Consider the following 23,752-nt stretch of genomic DNA (forward strand, 5'->3'; position numbering starts at 1 on the left):
GTAGTTCTAAGTTCTAGGGGACTAATGACCTCAGAAGTTGAGTCCCATAGTGTTCAGAGCCATTTGAACCATTTTATTCCGGCTTCCGGCAAAATCGCAGCACGATGACCGCTCTTGTAAAAGCGACCGACAGCTGAAACGAGGTACTGACGAACAACAAGCGACTATTATGTGATTCTTGGAATTCAACAAACCTTTCGACATTGTTGAGTTTGACATTCTAGTTGCTAATCTCACAGGTCAAAGTCTTTCTTCTAGTGGTTCCACTCATACTTTACAACCTGCCCACTGTCCACTGTGTGTAATTATTGCAAGTAAAAGGTCGAAATGAAGGATGTAGTTTAAGGTTCCCACGAGGATCAATATTGGGAACGTGACTTTTCTCCTTACATGTTAATGATGTGTCACCCACTCGCTCCCACTGAAAATATCACCTATACGCCGACGGCCTTCAGATATATCTCCGTGCCAGTTCAACAAACTTGTGCACAGCCATCCAGCACGTATTTACTTGTCTTATGTGAGTGCGTGCAGAAGCTTGAAGCATCTAAAACGCAACCAATCTTAGTCGCCCACTACTCGTAAGGTAGTAAAGACTTATTACGACGCAGTTCAGGGCATCTCTTCCACCACTAATACTTAATGGCACAATATAACCTTTTCCTCGTCTGAACAGAACTTCGGTTAATTCTCGACCATCACTTAGACTAGACTGAACACAAAACTACAGTCTGTAAGAAGGCATTGGCGTCCGTGATTCACTACACAAATATGTAAAAAAGTATTTCCTTTCGAGCATAAAAAGAAGTTCGTAGAGTCACTAATACTCCCTAGACTTGACTATTGTGATGCTATTCTCTAAGGACTACCGTGCGTAAGTTCACGCAGGCAAGAACTGGAGATGAGTGCTTGCGTGAGATTCATTTGTGACGTACACCGTTTCTGCCATTCGAACAATTATAACTGTTGCGTGCCGGTAATTGTGTGAGTTATTATACTCGATGTCTGCTCTATCGTCTTCTCAATAACTGCATTCCGTCTTAGCTTTACTGCTATGTTCTCAACACAGTAAAATCTCTGTGCGCCATCACATAACACTATCATGTCCTATAAATCATTTTCTGTATCAGGAACATGACTTTGGGATAATGTTCCTACAAAAATTAGAGAAATTAAATTCCTTCAAAACTTCAAAAGACAGTTAATTGTTCACCTTCTATCAAAATAGTCATCTCTCCCATATACTAGTCGGCAGCTCATTCCCGTCTGTCCCCCTGCCACACGACTTTTCCCTTCCCCACGTTCACACGTATTTATTTAAATTCTGTTATTTCCTGACAGCCTTTGTCACTGTCATTTCAAACTTTCCCTCATTCTTGATTCTTTCCACTTCATATAACACCGAAAACGGCTTAAAATGACCTAAGCCATCTGTACTTTTCCAATTGCTCCTTATTATTACTGTTATTGTCATTATTAGCGTCGATAATTGTTTTTGTTATTATTATTATTCCTGTGCTTGTTTGTGCAATATCTTTGGCTTGCGTTAGTCATGGTCAGCTGTAAGAAGGGCCTTAAGGCACTTACCTGATCAAGCTAAAAAAGCGATGATTAAATAAATATACCAAGTGCTCAAAATGATGGCCTTGAGCATTACTGCACCCTATAAAGTGAGTCTGGAGAAACCATGTGGCACTCTGAATATTATTCCAGTTAACGGCAGCACAGACACGTGTTATAAGGGAGTCGTCGTGTTTCCTAAGAGACCTCTTGTTTTAATTTTCGTCACAGGCAAAAGTGTACAAGTGAAAAGTTCAGTACAGTGTGCAGAGCATTTTGCATTTCCAGAACGACATTTCCAACGGCCTCCATATGTTCTCTTAAGGGGGTCTGTCATTATATGTACGGAATGGCAGGAACATCCGCCGTAATGATACCACACTGATTGCCTCATTAATAGCGGGACATCTTCCAATAGCTGCGGCAGCAGCACATTAAAATGTAATTCCTAAAGGAACTCGATATCCTTGAGTGTATTTATATTCCCATCAAGAGAACAGGGAACAATGATGAGACTCTTGGAAAACACGCATCAAACTTTGATAGACCCAGAGCGTTGTTTTTATCCACTTCTTTGAATAAGAGTGGATTTCCGATTGACTGTTTAGTGCATATGGCGAAGACTGATTTGACAATGCTTCTTACTGAAACAAGATTCTACATACATATGCTGCATCACCTCGCACTCTTCGTAAATAACATTCGGAGAAATGCAACCAATTTTGGAAGTCATTGCCATGAAGATGTAGATGCAACTAAATTTGAAGGGGATGATATGCGGTGGAATGTATTGTTCGCAGAACATTCGTTTCGTTGATCCCTCTCGTACTTCCGAGATGCCTCTTAGTGACATTTGCATTATGTTATCGCTCTTAAATATTAGTTTCATTTCTTCCATCAGTTGCTCTTTTTTCTCCTTGGCGTATTTTATTCTCGACGCTTCCTGTTCCTAGAACTCCTTTTACAATTTCTGGCCAAGACATCAGTGGATAACCAGCATGATCTGGATACTCTTCAGCATATAATCACATCTGTTCTAATGGTTTCGCGACATTCGACATGAACTATACCACTGTTTCGACTGTCGCATATATTGTGTCGATAGCTTTACGTGCAAGTTATTTGACTGCCACAACAGCGGACTACTGACTCATGAGCTTCAGGCACAAACACAAACACAAGACTCACGCCAGAGTTCTGTGTTTGCTTACATTTAGTGTAACAGGGAAAACGTCTGTAGAACCTCTTGTACTGGTGGTGGGACAGTGGTTCGCGGAGCTGTTATCTTAATACCACACTGAAGAGCCAAAGAAACGGTACACCTGCCTGATGTCGTGAAGCCCCCCCCCCCCCCCCCCCCATGAGTACGCAGCACGACCTGGCATGGACTCGACTAATGTCTGAAGTAGCGCTGGAGGGAACTGAGAGCGTGAATCGTGCAGGGCTGTCCATAAATCCGTAAGATTGTGAGGGTGTGGAGATCTCTTCTGAACAGCACGTCGCAAGGTATCCCAGATATGCTTAATAATGTTCATGCGTGGGGAGATTGGTGGCCAGCGGAAGTGTTTTAACTCGGAAAAGTGTTCCTGGAGCTATTCTGTAGCAATTATGGACATGTAGGGTGTCGCATTGTCTTGCTGGAATTGCCCAATTCTGGCGGAATGCACAATAGACATGAGTCGGTGCAGGTGATCATATAGGATTCTTACGTATGTGTCACCAGTCAGAGACGTATCTAGACGCATCATTGGTTCCATATCACTGCAACTGCGCACGGTCCCTACCTTCACAGGGCCTCCACCAGCTTGATCAGTCCCTTACTGATATGGAGGGTCCATGGATTCATAAGGTTATCTGCATACCCGTACCCGTCCATCTTTTCGATACAATTTGAAACAAGACTCGTCCTATAAGACAGCATGTTTCCAATCATCAACAGTCCAATTTCGGTGAAGACGAGCCCAGGCGAGGCATCAAATTTCTGTCATGCAGTCATCAAGGCTACACGAGTGGGCCTTCGGCTCCGAAAGCACATATCGATGATGTTTAGTTGAATGGTTCGCACGCTGACACTTGTTGATGGCCCGCACTGAAATCTGCAGAATTTTGCGGAAGGTTCAAAATGGCTCTGAGCACTATGGGACTTAACATCTGTGGTCATCAGTCCCCTAGAACTTAGAACTACTTAAACCTAACTAACCTAAGGACATCACACAACACCCAGTCATCACGAGGCAGAGAAAATCCCTGACCCCGCCGGAAATCGAACCCGGGAACCCGGGCGCGGGAAGCGAGAACGCTACCGCACGCCCACGAGCTGCGGATTTTTGCGGAAGGGTTGCACTTCTGTCACGCTGAACGTTCTCTTCAGTCGTCATTAGTCCCGTTGTTGCAGGATCTTTCTCCGGCCGCAGTGATGTCGGAGATTTGATGTTCTGCCGAATTCCTGATATTCACGGTACATTCGTGAAATGATCATACGAGAAAATCCCTATTTCATTGTTACCTCGGAGATGCTGTGTCCCATCGGTCGTGCGCCGACTATAACACCACTTTCAGACTCACTTAAATCTCAATAACCTGCCGTTGTAGCAGCAGTAACCCCTATAACAACTGCGCCAGACACTTGTTGTCTTGCATAGACGTTACCGACAGCAGCAGCATATTCTTTCTATTTACATATCTCAGTATTCGGATACTCTTGCCTGTGCCAGCTTCTTAAGCGCTTCAGTGTGTATAGGACTGTGGATAGAACACTGTACAGGAGCTCAGAGATGCAGAGTTCAAGGAATCTTTTGGCAGTTGTTACGTTTTTCATTATTTACCTAGATTTGCTCTGCTGAAGGACAGCGTCGTACTTTTAACGAGAGTCCTGAAAATTTTCTGCTCACATTTATGCAGTTGCGATCCATTAGTCAGTTTTCGACGACCTCAATGCCTACGACAGACAAAAGAGTACTCTTCTTTCATTCATCTCGACTGGATGTAGCTGAGGCTGGAATATTTGCGCCCCATCTGGTGGTCGTGTGGTGGAGGAACGCTTTTATAATTTTGGAGCTGCCAAAATAAGACGTCACGCTCGAAGTCGATTCCAGGAATTCTGTGAGAATTACGTGCAAAATGTTAAGAGGGGGAAGATGATAAATGGTAGTTGCTCACACGCACGACTATTGGTGCTCGAGGTCACATGTTCTTGTAAGTATTTCACAAACGTAGGAACTTAACCGGTTCGTGGGCTGCGTTGGCCTCGAAGGCTCTGCGACCACGACAAGAGCGTGCGTGTCAGGCGACCTTCAGAGTCACAGTCACGTTTTCCAAAACCGGTCACCTAGCCCTTTTACGATACGGCGTCATTGGGACGCGGAAGTAGCTCATCTCCTAAATAGAAGGCTTCTGTAGTTTACAGATTGCTAAGCATAATCGCACAAGGTGTATCAGTATCTCAGCGAATGTAATTTTTTTTTTGAGTCATCAGTCTTCTGACGGGTTTGATGCGACCCGCCATGAATTCTTCTCCTGTGCCAACGTCTTTATCTGAGAACAGCACATGCAATCTACGTCCTCAATTATTTTGCTGGACGTATTCCAATATCATAAATTTGCTTTAGACAGGTAAGCTTTTATCAACAAATCAGCGTGCATTTAGAAAGCATCGCCTGTGCGAAAGCGTCTCTCGTGCGAAACCTCTTGCCCTTTTCTTACACGCGACTCATGGGTAAAGAGCAAGTTCAACGTTCCTTGATTTCCTGAAAGCGTTTGCTACATGGCCCCACTGCAGACTGTTGACGATGTTCCCAGCGTGAGAAATGACTCTAAGACTTCTTAAGTGACAGAACCCAGCACGTAGTCCTGGAAGAGGAATGTTCATCAGAGACAAGTCAGGAGTGCCTCAGGGATGTGTGATAGGACAGACTTGTTTTCGATGTACACAAATGAACTGAAGGACACAGTGAGCAGCAATCTTCGATGGTTGACAATGACGCTATCATGCACAGGAAAGAGTCGTTGTTGAGTGATTACAGGAGGACATGGGATGCTTTGAACAGAATTTGTATTTGGTATAATTAATTGCAGCTTGCTCTAGCAGTAGAAAAATATAAGTCAATGCAGATGAGTATCGAAAACAGTCCTATAATATTCGAATACAGTATAGCAGTGTGCTGCTTGAGACAGAGGCGTCGATATCCAAGCATAAAGTCGTAAAGTGATATGTAATGAAACAAGGACGTAAGTTTGGTAGCAGCGAAGCCAAATGGTCGACCTCAGTGAATTGTGAGAATGTTGGAAACAGGTCACGTATAATTTGATAGTGCGACTATTATTGAGGATTGCTCGAGATTTTTGGACCCCAACAGGTCGGATTAAAGGAAGCCATCGAAGAAATTCAGATGCATCCTGCTATATTTGTTAACAATAGGTTCGATCAACGCGCGAATATTACTGCTTTGCTTCGAGAATTCAAATACGAATATCTGGGAGGCAGACAAAGTTCTTTCAGCAGAATACTTCTGAGAAAATTTGGAGAACAGACATTTGCGGCTCAATGCAAAACTATTCTACCGCCACCAACTTACATTTTGTGCAAGGACCGCGAAGACAAGAGAAATGAGGCCTCATGTGGAGGTATACAGACAGTCGTTTCCCCTTCGGTCCATTTGCGAGTGGAATAGGAAACGGATGAAATTTCCTGACAGATTAAAACTGTGTGCCGGACCGAGACTCGAACACGGGACGTTCGCCTCTGCCTTTTCAAAGGTTTCCACTTCGAGTCTCGGTCCAGCACACAGTTTTAATCTGCCAGGAAATTTCTTATCAGCGCACAATCCGCTGCAGTGACAGCCTTGTCAACTACATGTATAATACACTGGATTGAAGTCAAAGGAAAAAAGCATGCTTTATCAATGAAAAACATGAACTTTCTGTGCTCGCAGTTCGGATCCGAGCGGTAGATTATCGTGAAAACGTCAGGATAAAGTCAGAACAATGTTTCGTATTCATCTGTAATTTAATTACAGATCTCGTCAATACAATGGTACACAGTGTAGTGTAATGGTTACAGAATAGACAAATTATAAATTTACACTCTCGCTGGCCACTGCATACGCGATGGGCCAGCTACGTAATCGCTTTGCTCCGTTGTCTCCTTTCCGTTTCGACACTGCCATAGCTCTAGCATTAGCTCGGTATATGACTTTTCATGCTTTTTAGATTCATTCCGACACTGACTTTTCTCTGACTAGCGTTGTCTACAATTCCGAGCACTCTTTTTTTTTAGCTCTCTCCCTCCATTACCACGGAAGTTACACCTTAATACACCTTCTATAATCCTATTCCTTCTTCTCGTCAGTGTCTCCCTTATCTTACTTTCTTCGCTCATTCTGCAGTAACAGTAGTTTTATATGTCTGTGGATTACTTTTTCAGCTATGCTGGACGCGTTATGGTCTCACAGTTTAAGACCAGGAACACGATAATTCACATATGGAAGCATGCACATACTTACAGAGCTAGTTTGTCAGGAAAGCGAAAAGTTGTTGATTGTGATTTTACGGTAGGAGACATCCCAGTATTTGCCTGAAGCAGTTCAAGAAAACGACAGAAAACCAAAATCAGCGTAGCCGATTAGAGAATACAGCATTCATCCTCCCGAACAGTGTTCACATTTTGTGCTTTTGTCCCTGAGATGAGTTCCATAGGTAACAATGAGAATCGATAATACACTTTTCCTTCGTACTGACAAGGGAACCTCCCCATCGCACCCCCCTCAGATTTAGTTATAAGTTGGCACAGTGGATAGGCCTTGAAAAACTGAACAAAGATCAATCGAGAAAACAGGAAGAAGTTATGTGGAACTACGAAAAAATAAGCAAAATATAGAAACTGAGTAGTCCATTTGCAAAATGGGTAACATCAAGGAGAGCGTAAGCTGAGTATCGCCGTGGTCCCGTGGTTAGCGTGAGCAGCTACGGAGTGAGAGGTCCTTGGTTCAAGTCTTCCCTCGAGTGAAAATTTAATTTCTTTATTTTCGCGAAGTTATGATCTGTCCGTTCGTTCATTGACGTTACTATTCACTGTAATAAGTTTAGTGTCTGTATTTTGCGACCGCACCGCAAAATCGTCCGATTAGTAGACGAAAGGACGTGCCTCTCCAATGGGAACCGAAAACATTTGATCGAAATGTCATAGGTCAACCGATTCCTCCACAGAAAGACACGTCTAATATATTCTATACGACACTGGTGACGGCATGTGCGTCACATGACAGGAATTTGTTGTCGACCCACCTAACTTGTACACTTGGCGAATGGGTAAAAAGATTCTTCTACCTTGCCCGATTTAGGTTTTCTTGTGAATGTGATAATGACTCCCAAAAAACTGATGAAAACATAATAGTTTGTCACATAAACTGAAAATAAAGAACTAAACTTTTCACTCGAGGAAAGACTTGAACCAGAGACCTCTCGTTCCGCAGCTGCTCACGCTAACCACGGGACCACGACGCTCTGTTGCTAGTACTATCCTTGATGTTGCATATCTTCCCCATGGACTACTCAGTTTATATATTTTGCTAATTTTTACATAGTTCCACACAACTTCTTCCTGTTTTCTCGATTGATGACTGTTCAGTTTTTCAAGGCCTATCCACTGTGCCAACTTATAACTAAATCTGAGGGGCGTGCGATGCGGAGGTTCCCTTTTGAGCAAGGTCACCGGATCTGTCCCCAATTGAGAAAATTTGCAGCATTATGGACAGGGTCCTCCAACCATGTCGGGATTTTTACGTCCTAACCCGCTGGTTTGGCAGAATTTGAGACTATATCCATCAAGAGGACGTGTAAGTACTCTATGTATCGATTCTAAGCCGAATAACCGCTTCCATAATGGCCAGAGGTGGACTAAAGCGATTATGACTTGCTCAATTTGTGAAGCTCTTTTATTGAACAAATCATTCAATTTGTTTGTAGTTGTAATCACTTGTTTGTATGCACAGGAATATCACATTTACCGAATTCCGTCCAATTCAGATAATTCGTTCGTGGTGCTCCTTCCTTTTTCTCTTAGAATGTAGTAACAAATCACAATATTCATCTCTTGTAAACTCAGAAGCTACTGTATTCCAAGTCATAACCGTTATTCTGGCAAAATAGTAACAAATCACAATATTCATGTTACATGAACTATAGTATAAAACCACTGTTTTTTCTACCAAAAATGTCTGATGATGAATTTTATCATATTTTTAACGATGTAGTTAGGTTCCTCGTAATACACTGCTAGCCATCAGAATTGCAAGATCGGTGAAGCTATCAAATTATGCAGTTCTACTAAACGCGTGTGTACGGCATTGTAGAAAAGAATGTGATTGAATTTCCAGGTGGTTTGGGAGAATACTAGGTATGAAATTAAGTCTGCAGAGCTGCAACGTATGGCAACAAAAATGGCTCTAAATGGCTGAGCATCGAGTTGGATGACAGATACGGATACATCATGCCATGCTGCTTTAACTCTATGTCAAGATTCATAAATGGTAGCAGCTGAGGAGCAGTGGCTTCTTTGCCTCTTCGCAGCCTATGAACACATCTTTTCATTGTGCGAGAGATCCAGAGAACGTGTCAGCCTTCTGTAAAGAGGAAGGACAAGAAAGCACGAGAAACACGTTGTCTTGCGATGTCTTGTCGAAAGGTTACGAGTTTCCACCCGGCGACGGGATACATTCACCCGCGTTTACACGTCCGAAAAGTAGTGTCGAATGTCCACGTTATCTGCTGTCAAACAGAAATGTTCGTGTTGTGTATCTAATGGGGCATCACACCATCGTAATAGGGGCAGATCCGTATGACAATGATAGTTCATGCTCCTCGGAGCATCCACAAACTGATCCTGTGCACATACGTGACCTCACCTGGAAAGACAACGTCGTGTCACTCCAGTGTACATTATTGTCGGTGGTAGCACCCCCGTCGGTGCGACTCTGTTGCCGCTTCAAGGGATGCTACAACAACGGTCGCCGTACTAATTGACGTTGATGCTCCAGATGTTGTCACTTTTTCCCTGGCGTCATTTGTCTTACTGCAGTCAAACCCGTGCCATGACGCAAGATAGGCGATGAGGCTGTACAGTTCTAAATGGAGTCATCGATCGGCCGTTAATCGTGCTCGCGTAAGGGTGCAAGCAGTGATGTCGCGAAACGATACACCTTAGGTTCTGAAGTCCATGATTTCTGAAAACGAAACGTGCTGCATATCCTTGAATGCAGAATACTGGCGGCGATACTCTTTAATGTTCAGTGTAGCTGCGCTTAAGGGGAGTTGGAATGCCCTATCTCGCCAATGTTAAATTTGCTAACTTTGTGTACCTTTTTCTTTGGAACTATTATCTTCAGAACTTTGAAATTCTGGCAGAGGTTTTCAGCATATATTGTGAGCCCACTGAACTAGAACCAATGTTTTCTTTTTGTTGGTATAGTATTTATGAATTTTTTACCATTAAGCCATTTTTTATTGGAAAAAGTATAACATAAACTTCCCTAGTTCAGAGAATAAGCCAGTTCTTGTCATGATTCTAGTTCAGTGGCCTCTTTGAACTGTTTTGCAGCATTTCTGAAAATTTGAATGTTGTTGGTTGAGTGGTTTATGAGATAAAGGTACATGTAACACTAAAAATGTCAAATGCCAGAAAATGCGATTAAAGTAATTTATTATGAAAATTCACAAATACCTTTTATTCTATTATCAAAAGTGTCCAGCAGAGTAATCAGGGTCATCTTCTAGTTCTTCTTCTTCACCTAGAAGCTTTCTTCTCCTTGCTGCCCTTGCTTTTTTTGTATTAAATTCAGCTGCATACTGAGCCTTCCTTACTCGCACGCTGTCCAGAAGCTGAAGACCTCTGATGGTGTTGATACCAGGAGCAATGCCGAGCCTTGCCATGACCTTTAGCCTACCCATATGACCATCATTGAATCAAATAACAGCATCACTGACTCCCCATTTCAATGTTTTTATCCCAACAAATACATTCTTAGGTACACGAGTCCAAATGAGGTTGTTGAACGACTCGTTTTGATTCTGGGTACAACCATGAAGACATTTTCGCAGAAGATCAGGATGCCCCAAGTCTCTATATATTGGTTTAATTACTTCCATAACAGCCAATGGAATATAATTTTTATGGTGATAAGGATCCCCAGTAGCTTGAGATTTTCTATAATTGCACCATGACTGAGGACCATCTGGACAAGCAAAATGTTGAGGATTATCATCAGTTGATGATCGATGTAAATATGTGGCCCATACAGCTTGTCTCATTTCCTGCAAATTATTTGCATTATTTCTTATTGCCATACCATAGTATTGTTGTAATTCATTTATAATTTTATCTGACAGGCGACCTCTAATGGTTTTACCATCTGACAAAATTTTGTCCTTCAGATTCTGTTTCAGTTTCCTTAGACGAGTGCCCATTCGTTTCTGAACATGACCGACACATTCTAGTTTAGTTATTGTCTTATTGACATATGGCATGGATTCTGTAACACTTTTGTATGCCTTGGAGTCCCCATCTCCAAGGAATTTTGTGTAAAATACTCCCCCTTCTTTTTCTGATCTGCTAAACATTTTCACAGCAGCGGCAGCCTCCATGCCTCCACTCGTACCTTCATAATTCTTGCTACATATGTGAGCTGCTTCTATCTTACCAGATGCACAATGGTAACAATGTTTAGTGAGCACTTCATAGTCCAAAACTTTACCGCTGTCCACACTAGTAACAGTAGCAACAGCATTTTTGGATGTGTGACCCCTTTTCTGCCAGGTTCCATCAAAAGCAACAGGGATATCTGGGTTTCCTTCATTTATATATTTTGCTTCACTGGCAGCAGCTTTCATTGATAAATCTGCTACAGACTGAACAGCATCTCCTATCACTTCAGTGTAATTGTCAATTTTAGCAGGTGGAGGTGGAAGATTCATTATGGCACAAAATGTTTGAGCAGCAGTATGTCCTTTACCAATTGCTCTCATTGCATACATTAGCCTGATATTACTCTCAAACAAATTGCTACTGCATGTTTTAGAGCTCCAAAAACAGGTCTCATTTTCACAACTGGCACAAACTATAGCAATTTTGCAGGAAAGTCCTATAGATTTTGTTATGTTCATATCAAAAGAACCTCCACAAAGATTACAACACAAACATTTCTTCATAAACTCAGTAAAAACAGGAAAGTCGACTAAAACATATTGTTCATTAGAAGCTTCATCTGTAATTTCACTTGCACAGTTTGATAACTTCTTTTTTGATGCACTGGTGGGCGTGTCTCCTTCACACATCTCAGCTGTACAAACGTCAGAACTTTCACCAGCATCAACAGGTGCTGAAGCAGAATCACTTGAACAAACGTTATTTGTAAATCTATTACCGCGAAACTTTCGCTTTTTAAATAATGATGCACTCCTAGGCATCGTAGAAACTACGCACTCACCACTGAAAGTCAAAACAAGACAGATAACAAACTCCAAATGAGCGACAAACTAAACTCGAGGCTCAAAACAAACACTCACAGATCAAAAACTGAACAATAAACACAGCTAGTCGTAAAAACAATGGTACCTATGGAAGGATCAAAGATTCTACAACTGAAGAGTGAAATCCACAGCCTTCTATATGTAATGTTTTCGGAAATGCGAAGATTTAAATGTGTACAAATCACAAGATGGGTAACTTTGCTGGGCGCACATGTAATTTTGAAAAATTAAATAAAAATACTTCCAATTGGAATTTCTTAACAAATTTTGCACCATTTTAAGCAGAAAATTTCAAATTAAGTTATAAGGTTAAAAACTGAAAATGTGAATTTTTTCCATTTTCCGGCATTCCAACTCCCCTTAACTGATAACCATTTTTGTTTCCAAGCATACCGCACATTTCATGCCACTTTGACACATCCTATATAGTGTTGCAAATTCTGTGGCCAGCACTGAACGTACAGGATTTAGGGTAGATGCTGACTTCCGTGATTAAATATCGTTTATGTTTTCAATTTGCTTGTTGTTGCTGGATTCACTCCTGTACCCTAAACACGAACCTAAGGTATCCATGCCACAAACCATACGAAATCGTGTAACTGGATTGCAATTACAACACACCCAGAAGGAATAGTCGAATATGATGTCACCATAGAATACCAATAAGAAATATCATCACTGTATCAATATAATCCTCATCATTGAAGTGCAGCTCATGGCATGATCACTCATTAAACGTCAATATTCCATCATTAGTTCATAAAATTTGGTGCAGCACATGGCATGAACCCTCAGTAAATAATCTAACAGTACTCTTATACGTAACACAAAATGCACAGAAAACATCATAAATCGTAAATCTGTATAGACAATCTAATTTACCTAATACACCAATAGGAAAATGTTCATAAAGGCCTGCCAGGAATCAGTGTGCGAAGTGTTACCGGTGTTTCAATGGTGTTCAGGTTTCCATATAAGTTGCTTATGTCATGCTTTCTGTGTACTGCATTTCCTGCACTTTCATGTGCTTCTATTTATGAGCATAATGTCTCGTTTCAATTCAGTGAGACTTTGGTACACTGGTTCAGCAAAATATACAAAATGGATGAGAATATGTAATGGACATGAGTTACAGGGTACATTGATTTCTTAAAGCAACATAGATGAAATCAAGTAAACAAGTGACATCAGCAAGTACAAGAGATATAGCAAATTAGAGTATAAGACTGGGCATAGATGAAACATGGCAACATATGAAGTGCAAAGAGTGACAGTCTAACAAGGAATCTAATAATAATTCATCAGACAATGGCATATATTTCAGCATAGTATCATAAAAACAACACATTGCCTGGTATCAGTAAAGACAAAATAGCATCAGAAATAAATGAACATAAGATACATAGAATCTATATTCCAAAAGACATAAATTCTTATGACGAAAAAAAGTTTGAGTTACAGTTTGCAGCGGTCAGACAACCCAAGGGATGTGATCAGCTGGACACATGTCAAAGTAAATGTTGCCTCTTCCAGTTGTTGTTTCCTTGTACGTACATATAAAAACAGAAAAATGTGCAAGGCCCAAACTTAAAAGAACCGACCTGCAAGATTCTGCCTGCCGGGCACGTCGCCACCTAATAAAATTCTGAATAATCAGGGAAACGTGAAAACAAGGTACCAACAGAATTTGTACGAGTATGGGAAATACATCACGTAAAAAGATCTGTATTGCGTCATATTATTATGTACATATGTAAATAGCAATACAAAGCTGTAAAACCTGGCAATATAAATAAGCACATCTGTAAAAGAAAATGGCAACTAGCATAGTTCCTGGAAATAGAAAAAAATTTATACAAACCTGAACGGCGGACAAATATATTAATAGCAGTAGTGTAAAGTCTTCAGTATGCAAGACGTCGAACTGAAGAAATAATTTATGTCGTCAAGATTGATGCAGCGTAAATGCAGCAGCTGGTTACATAAACTTCGTAGAGTAAATTGCCTTAAAACTTTCTTCTGAATTCTTTCTGCTGAAATGAGCATGCGTATTATTTCGTTCACAGTCGTAGGCGTATTCTTGGCGCTAAAACTTACCTTATTGGAATTTCAGTAATATCTCACTTTTGCTATACAATGGAAATTGAAATGCAGTACTTATTCAGTACATATTGAGATGTTACATAGCTACAAATGACGTAAAAAATAGACAAATTCAGTGTATTAATGTCAAAATCGTGTGTAACGTCGAAAACAAAACCGTACAAAACTTAATTTACATAATGGCAGAATCTGTTATGTTGTATTTACATAGCGCAATATAAGTGATCAAGCTCTGTGGTGGCTTGGCATAATATTTATCGTATGAATGTAGATGTGATTAGTTTTGGAAATGAATGTTTTCAAATAAATATATTTGACAGTTTGGCGCTAATGGTATTGAACCCTGGTTGTTTTATTGTCTACTGATTTGCTGCTGATGACTGTGTGATTAATTTCATACGATCTGTGCACTGCTGGTAAACCAGATTTGCTTAGCGAGTAAAAGGAAGTAGCTTTCACGTCAATGGGCCTCCTATATGTGGAGCAAAGTTTTGTTTTGGTCACTCGCATTTCGATGTCACTTTTGAGTCGATACAAAATCGGGCCGGGTCACGGAACGTGTCGACCTCGGGTATTCACACGCGCCGATCAAAACGTACGTATTAACTGACCTTAATACTGCAGACGCACTGCCCAAAAACCGGTCGCCGAGATGGTTTCAGTGGAAGTCTGTTCCCCTATCACTTTTTATTACTAAACAAAACGCTTCGTGAAATCTGTGATGCAGTTTGACAATTATTTGACGACAGCATAGGGCTATAGAAGATCTTTTTACCATTTGTTATCCTGCAGTGCTATCACGGAAGCTGCGGTTTCTGATCGCTGTCTCGCGAGATAGCAGGTCGTTGCGAATGTACTGTATCCTTCATGCTTAGACACTGACGAAATATTTATTTCACAATTCCTAATGTCTCCGTATGAGGGCTAAGTGAATTTGCCTAATTTTTTTCACTGCTAGAAACTTTGTACTGTTTAAGAGAACGATATAGTTTCCAGACACTCTGTACTGTAACTCAACCACGTATGAATGAACCTCAAGCTGGTATAAACACAGATTACTATGAATAGATCTGTCATAGTAACCTGCGTTTATATCAGCTTGAGGTAAAGTAAACTTGTCTTCGCTAGTCAACACTGTGGCAGAGCCCCTGGTTCGGACAACAGTGAAGACGATTCTTGACTTTCCTCCGTCGCATCTAAAAGGGAGAGTACAGGTCGGTGTCCAATACACGACGTCATTGCAGATTTCGACGGATTTTCAAAAGCATAATAGGGGAATTTTCCAGGAGTGATCTGGTTTAAACCACAGAAGACCTGAAGCTAGGTGCCTGCTGGACAGTTATTTGAATCCCGATTTTCCCTATTGTAAACGAAGAAGCGCAGTAGCCGCGTCATAGGTGATCAATTTCTTCTGGCATATAAAGTAACGACTACACTTGATTAATTCTGAGCACGCAAAACACGCTACATGATGCTATTATTCAGCGTACAGACCAGACTCAACAAATTGGAGCTCTAAGGGCACTTGCTAGATGTTTCCAAAGAGGTATATATAAGATAAAAACGAAAGCGATCTACTGCAGCGGAGAAACTGTTGGATGAGAAAGATTTGACTGTTACTCTTTTTGTCGGCTGAAAGAGATAGATTCCGGAACGAATCGTATGAGAAATAAAGTAATTGTTTACCTAATGTTTGACTTTTACCATTGCGACCCTGTCAGCCTGAATAGAGAAATATTGATTATTATAGAATGATTGCCTGCCTCATTGATAACTTTGTCACTTTTATATTATTGAAATTAAAATATTCTCAAAAATCTTGGAAGCCGTGGCCGCGACATCTTGCCAGTATTAGTAACACGCAAAAATGGTCGAGGCTCTCGATTCCGGAGACGCTGAACTGTCCAAGTACATAATTAAATTTGTACGAAAGCCTTAGCGCGCGAGTGCTACTCACACCTAGCCAATTTTTTGTACCCGTAATCAGTACTGGAAAATTCACTGAAAAAGAAATGAAACTTCTCAGCAAAGGTCTAAAATATAATTTACGTGCCTACCTTGTGAAAGATACTGTTGGCAGACTAATAGCGGATGTTAAAGCTAAAAATTTTATCAAATGATAGAAACAAGTAATGCCAAGAAAGTGGTTGAGAAGCGACAAGTCACACAATATTAATATTACACCACTGTCATAAATCAGCATAAAATAAGATATGAAGAGGAAACTGAAAAAACATACGTCCACAGTCATTAAGGTACCTAAAAGAAGAACCATATCTTTACGTCGTTAACAACATATTAGAATTCTCTTTCATCATTGTTTTTTGAGCTAAAACGGATCCCTGTCAAATTCCAAAAGACATTCGAATACACTCTGAACAACTGTATTTTTTACTAACTGTAAAATAATCGAGAGCTCTAAAAGCAATAAATACACAATATCCTGTTCTCCAGTCCCTACTTAAAATCCATCAAGTCGGTGCACGAAACACACTTAGTGTAAGTACAAGCAACAGGACACCAACAACGGTACTGGATCTGGCAGGACTATAGAACATGAACAAATACCAAACAACTGTTGGCTGTCACCTGTACATAAAGTAAACGTGTTTTCTAATTGATCTATAATAGCAAACATTTATATTATGAGTATATATCGCTGTATCTTATAAAAATGGATGTATGTATGTGTTTGTGTGTGTTTGTATATATATCTATTCAAAATCTCTTCCTAAACTAATTGGTCGGTTTCACCCAAACCTGGTATACATATCTAACTGGAAAGAAGCACCATGGGGGTAAAGCTAGAGAGAGCTTTTGCGAGTAATATGTGCCGTGTAAACAGCGCCTAGAGTCAGATTGTGGAGAGAGAGGAAATACCAAGGGAGTAGTGTGTATCATACATCTCTGCTCTGTACGAGAAAGAAATAAAGAAGCACCCAAATTATTATAGGGGCAATAGTATTATGGCTTCTATCAGCACACTTTTTAGGGATTTCCTGAAAAAGGGGTTGGAGAATGAGATTGAGGGAAAGATGCGCAATGAACAGGCAAGTTTTACAGTTGGGCGATTCTGCATGGATCACTTTTTCAACTTTACACAAATAAAGGAGAAGGTGTATTTGAAGTGTCAGGATTTAGAGAAAGCGTGTGACTCCGTATCCATCACAAGGCTGTCGAAAGCGATGGAGCATATAGGTGAAGAAGCACAGCAGATATCCCTAATTCGAAGAATATACTAGCAATCGTACGCAACAGTTAAAATAGGGAAGAATTTGAGTGAGGCATTCCAAACATTGATAGTACTTAGACAGGGCTTCAGTATATCACTGATGTCGTTTAAAATATGTACACAGTGTATATTGGAATGGTGGAATCAGTCATGCAGAGATATGGGATTTACTTTCCGGCACGGTGTATGCTGTATGTATTGGAATGGTGGAATAATTCATGCAGAGATATGGGATTTCCTTTTACAATTAATTTATTGTGTTTGTACATTGATTCATTTTCCACAAAATGAAATGTTTTCACATGGGCTTCATTTACAGAGCGTTCTTAAAAATTTACTCGTCTAAAGGGACGGCAACCTCTGTGGCTTAGAGCTCCCCAATGGCTGGTTTGTTCAAATATGTGTGAAATCTTATGGGACTTCACTGCTAAGGTCATCAGTCCCTAAGCTTACACACTATTTAACCTAAATTATCCTAAGGACAAACACACACACCCATGCCCGAGGGAGGACTCGAACCTCCGCCGGGGCCAGCAGCACAGTAATGGCTGGTTTACATTGACACTTGCTACTACCTATTCATTATTATTCGTCAATTGTCAGGTACTGAAAGAAGGAAGGATGTGAAATTTATGATAAAGAAGTTAACGGAAGCATTTGAGCGAGGCGGGCTTAGAATAAATGGCAAAATAAAATATCTAGTAGAGGCAGGAGATGTAAAGGAAATATAGTACTGCCGCTAGGAAGTACTAGAGTTGTAAAGCAATTTAAGTACTTAGGATCGACTATCCATTCCTCGGGAAACTGTGAAGCAGATGTGAAAAGCAGGATCCAGCAGGCAAGAGGAGTAATGAAAATTCTAAATGGAGTTCTGGGGATGGAGGCAGTAGCAAAAGAAATAAAGAAGAGGATCTTCAGACAGTAGTGGAATGTATACTAACGTACTATGCAGAAGGATGGACTTGGGGGGAGTGACAGAGAAGCAGAGTATAGGCAGTAGAGATGGATAGCAGCCTGGACATTCAGGACAGAGTGGAAAAGAAACGAATAAATTTGGGAGATGGGTATGTAACCACCAGTCGTGGAAAGAATTGAGAATAGAGCACATGAATGGTATGGCCAGGAGTGACAAATAGAGCAAGGACGAAACCCTGTTAGCACTAGCTTCGTAAAAGTGAGGAATTGTATTGCAGTGGAAAAATTAGAGACACAAGGTGGCCCCACTGACGAAGCTATGCAGTCATTGGTTAATTAGGTATCTCAGTTGAGAGCAGGGAATATGTTTGCAAATAATAAGATAGCAGGGAAAAATGGTAAGACAGAACTATTCAAGTCCCAGCAACTAGAAGTAGAACCAACAGTTGTGACCTGAGTCCTCCATTTTCCGGTAGATCGGCAGAGGATATGTTAGCATTTATACAGGATCTCTAATCATTGGCTGCTTTCGGATTTGGTCAGATAAACAGTTGTTAAAAGAGGTTGTAACTGTCAGGAGAGATAAAGTCATTTCTACACTGCACAGAGGCACTGCACAAGGCAGAGACTTTTGGACAACTTCGGCAAGCACTGGGACAGCGGAACAAGAAGCAGAACAGTGCATAGCTTTCCGTCAGAAGTTGAGCGTAATTTCTAAAAGCCATAATGAAGCCAGAGAGGATTTTGAGGGTAAGCTTAGTAAATTTAATTAGCACATGTATGAGTTAAGACATAAGGAGAATTTGAACAAGATGTTGCTACAGGCAGCCGAGCAACAGGTGCATGATGCTTTGAACTAAAATCTATATGGACGACTGTAGTTTCAATTGTTAAGGCCTTCTTTTAACTGGTACTTGTACTACTTTCCATGTTGAATACCTCTTCTAGTTGACTCATCAAATATTGTTTTTATTTTGCTTGGCTCATTTATTTAATGCAAAAGGTTACATAGTCCTGTTTTGAGTATAATGTTAATGTTTCTCCTTTTTGCTCCTTATGTATTTGTGTATTGTTCAGCCTTTATACCTTTTAAAATGCAGCACCACCACACTCTCAAAGAATGCGTTACTGTATGTTCCCTCACACTCCTCCACTTTCCTGCATTTATTCATTTCTCTTTGTCTTACTCATGTTGCTTAAGTTCCTCGTATATTCTGTGGTTACACAGTTAATTGTTTCGTCTTTTGATTTGTTTGTGTACCACTCTTCATATTTTATACCTCCTGAAGTAGCTTTGTGAGATACTAATTTTATTTTATTTTATTAGTTTTGTTCATTGATAGAAACTGTTACTCGTATGTAGGCATGCTGTTCCTATTTTGTGCTAAAGTTTTTCCTGTCTACTCTGTTTTTTTTTGTTTAGTGTTCAGTTTTTTACTTTTTAGTTGCATTAGTACCAAATCGTCAAAGATGTTACTTGCTGTATGTTTCTGCTCCAATCCAGACGTGTGATTTCTTTTCGAATGTTGGTTTCAAACATTGTAACTTCTCTTGGGACAATACTCAGTAAATGTCTCAAGATGACCTTGTAAGCCGAAAAACGGTTAACAATAAATCTAATACTACAGAACGAAAGGAAACTAGTGCTTTTCATTTATTAGTTATTACATTCTTCTTGAAGTCTGAGGGTATTTCGCCTGTCTCATACATTTTTCCCACCGGATGGTAGAGTTTTGTCAGGGCTGGCTCTCCCAAGGCTATCACTAGTTCTAATGAGATGTCTACTCCCGGGGCTTTGTTTCAACTTAGGTCTTACAGTGCTCTGTCAAATTTTTCATGCAATATCATATCTCCCATTTCATCTTCATCTACGTTCTCTTCAATTTCCATAATATCTATACAGTCCACCAACCTTCCTGCTTTCCCTTCTTTGCTTAGAACTGGTTTTCCATCTGAGGTCTTGATATTAATACAAGTGGTTCTCTCTTCTCCAAAGATCTCTTTAATTTTCCTGTAGGCAGTATCCTTCTTATCCCTAGTGATATATGCCTCTACATCCTTACTTTTGTCCTCTAGCCATCCCTGCTTAGCCATTTCGCACTTCCTGTCGATCACATGTTTGAGACCAGAATGAGATTTTCACTCTTCAGCGGAGTGTGGGATGTTAGGAAACTTCCTGCAGATTAAAACTGTGTGTGGGACCGAGACTAGAACTCGGGACTTTGGCCTTTCGCGGGCAAGTGCTCTACCATCTGAGCTACCCCAGCACGACTCACGCCCCGTCCTATCAGCTTTACTTCTGCCAGTACCTCGTCTCCTACTTTCCAAACTTTACAGATACTCTCTTCGAACCTTGCAGAACTAGAGCACTTGCCCGCGAAAGGCAATGGTTCCGAGTTCGAGTCTCGGTCCGACACACAGTTTTAATCTGCCAGGAAGTTTCACATTTTTGAGACATTTGTATTCCTTTCTGCCTACTTCATTTGCTGCATTTTCATATTCTTTCATCAATTAAGTTAAATATATCTTCTGTAACCCAAGGATTTCTAATAGCCCTCGTCTTTCATCTACTTGATTCTCTGCTGCCTTTACTATTTCATCTCTCAAAGCCACCTATTCTTCTTCTACTGTACTTCTTTCCCCAGTTATTGTCAATTGTTACTTAATTCTCTGAAACTCTCTACAGCCTCTGGTTCTTTCAGTTTATCCAGACCCCATCTCCTTAAATTCCCACAGTTCCGCAGTTTCTTCAGTTTTAATCTACAGTTCGTAACCAATAGATTGTGGTCAGAGTCCACATTTGCCCTTGGAAACGTCTTACAATCTAAAACCTAGTTCCTAAATCTCTGTCTTATCATTATATAATCTATCTGAAATCTTCCAGTGTCTTTAGGCCTCTTCCATGTATACAACTTTCTTTCACGATTTTTAAACCAAGTGTTAGCTATGATTCAGTTATGTTCTGCAGAAAATTCTACCAGGCGGCTTTCTCTTTCATTCCTGACCCCCATTCCTTATCCACATACAATTTTTCCTTCTCTCCCTTTTCCTACTATCGAATTCCAGTCCCCCATGACTATCAAATTTTCGTCCCCCCTTACTGTCTGAATAATTTATTTTATCTCATCATACATATCTTCAATCTCTTCGTCGTCTGCGGAGTTCGTTGTCATATGAACTTCTACCACTGAGGTAGCCGTGGACTTCGTTTCTATTTTGGCTACAATAATGCGTTCGTTGTAGCTTACCCGCGCTGCTATTTTTTTATTCATTACTAAACCACTCCTGCATTACCCCTATTTTGATTTTGTATTTATCACCCTGTATTCATCTGACCAAAAGTCTTATTCCTCTTGCCACCGGACTTCACTAATTCCCACCATACATAACTTTAAGCTATCTATTTCTCTTTTTAAATTTTCTAACCTACCTACCCGATTAAGGGATCTGACATTCCACGCTCCGACCCGTAGAACGCCAGTTTTCTTTCTCCTAATAACGACGTCCTCCTGAGTAGAGCCCGCCCGGAGATCCGAATGGGAGACTATTTTACCTCCGGAATATTTTACCCTAGAGAACCTCATCATCATTTAACCATACAGTAAAGCTGCATGGCCTCGGGAAATATTAAGGCTGTAGTTTCCTCTTGGTTTCAGGCGTTCGTAGTACCAGCACACCAAGTCCGTTTTTGTTAATATTACAAGGCCAGATCAGTCAATCATCCAGACTGTAGCCCCTGCAACTACTGAAAAAGCTGCTACCCCTCTTCAGGAACCACACGTTTGTCTGGCCTCTCAACAGATATCCCTCTGTTGCGGTTGCACTTATGGTACGGCTATCTGTATCGCTGAGGCACACAAGACGCAATAAATATAATGAACTAATCTGAATGATTTCGGTAGCACAGCAGTAACGTCACAATCTGCCCTGTAATATGAGATGGGTTCAAATATCGGCAGGTAACAACTTTTTTTCTTATTGAAGTCTTCACCAAATAACTAGTTACTATTTTCAATTAATTTGGGTCAATCTAATTTCTTTTATATTTTTAACCTTTTGTTGCATCATTTTCATTATCGTATTGACTTTTTTTTCTCGTTTCCTCCTATCATTCTTCTTTCTTTTGGAATCTCCTTGTGTCGCCTATAACCTGTAATGAGTTCCAAACAGGACTGCTCATCGATCGGTATCATGTCAGCTCGTGTAGCAAAAGCGACAAGTTACAGTTCGCGTTTTGCACTGAAACTGAATTCGTTTTCTGCCTTGGGTTTGCACGTACAAGTCTGTTTCAATTCGCTGTGAGCAAAGAGAGGGTGATTAACAGGTAGTCCTGCCGCAGGTTGCTGACCGCCCTTTTCTCGGTTACATTGCACATCAAGAGATTGTTGTTAGGATAGAACACGATGTGAATTCAGGGCTACCAAACGCATTTTCTGCTGCAGTTTAGTCAATGGTCGTTTAAAATCGGCTGTGGACAGAGCATCTCGTTTCCTCGCCATACCTAAAGCCAGCAGCTTCCAACACTGCCCCGCAGTACACGAACAGCCTTTCAGCACTTGTGAGGTGACCAGCCGTCTTTCCTTCTCTCCTTTAACCTACCAGTAACCGATGCAGCAAGCATGTAGCGCCAAGTGACAGTCGTCAACTATCAAGTAATTTTAAACGAACTATAGGTGAAGACCTAGCTGGGTGGCAGACAGTACAGACTGCTATAGCGTCCCCAGTGCCATATTACGAAAAGACAATATTTATAAAGAAGACATTCATAATTTGTAAGAGATTTTTTTTTCTCATGTAGCCTTAAAATAATAATTTCTCTGTGTAGGTTTAGATTGCAAAGAAATAATTTATGACAGAATGATCTAAAGAGACGCCCAGTTACACTCTTTTGTTAATTTTTTAGTCGACCTTACTTCTTCGCTTGTCTTGAATGTGTCTAGAGGGACATCTTGTGTGTGCTGACGAATGTAAGCATATTTGTATGAGTTAAGCATATAATATACTGATTTAATATTATTGTTCACTTTTAATTTGTAAGAGGTGATCTCGATTTCATGTCCGCCTTCCTTGAATTAACCTGCATTCAAGTAATTTACAGCTCAACAATCGCAGCGGCCGATGCAGCCAACGACGCCATTACGTGGCGATATTAACTTATGAAAAATTAGCGGAAGCGGAAAACTCGCCCGCTATTAGCATAATATTAATTTTTCTCCACAGCCGCACGAAGTTGCAGAAATACTTAGCTTTAAGATTCTTATTTTCAGTAGCATAGCCGAGACCCAGAGCCAGGACTCTGACTACAATACAATGGTTAACGGAGGTAAGAAAATACTCTCGCGCGTGTGTGGGCCGCAATTGTAATTAATAACTAAAGATCTTTTGCTTTAACGTCAACTGACTAGCCGAGGAAATTTATAT

Source organism: Schistocerca americana, chromosome 4 (assembly GCF_021461395.2).
Source record: "Schistocerca americana isolate TAMUIC-IGC-003095 chromosome 4, iqSchAmer2.1, whole genome shotgun sequence".
In the NCBI taxonomy this organism is placed as follows: domain Eukaryota; kingdom Metazoa; phylum Arthropoda; class Insecta; order Orthoptera; family Acrididae; genus Schistocerca; species Schistocerca americana.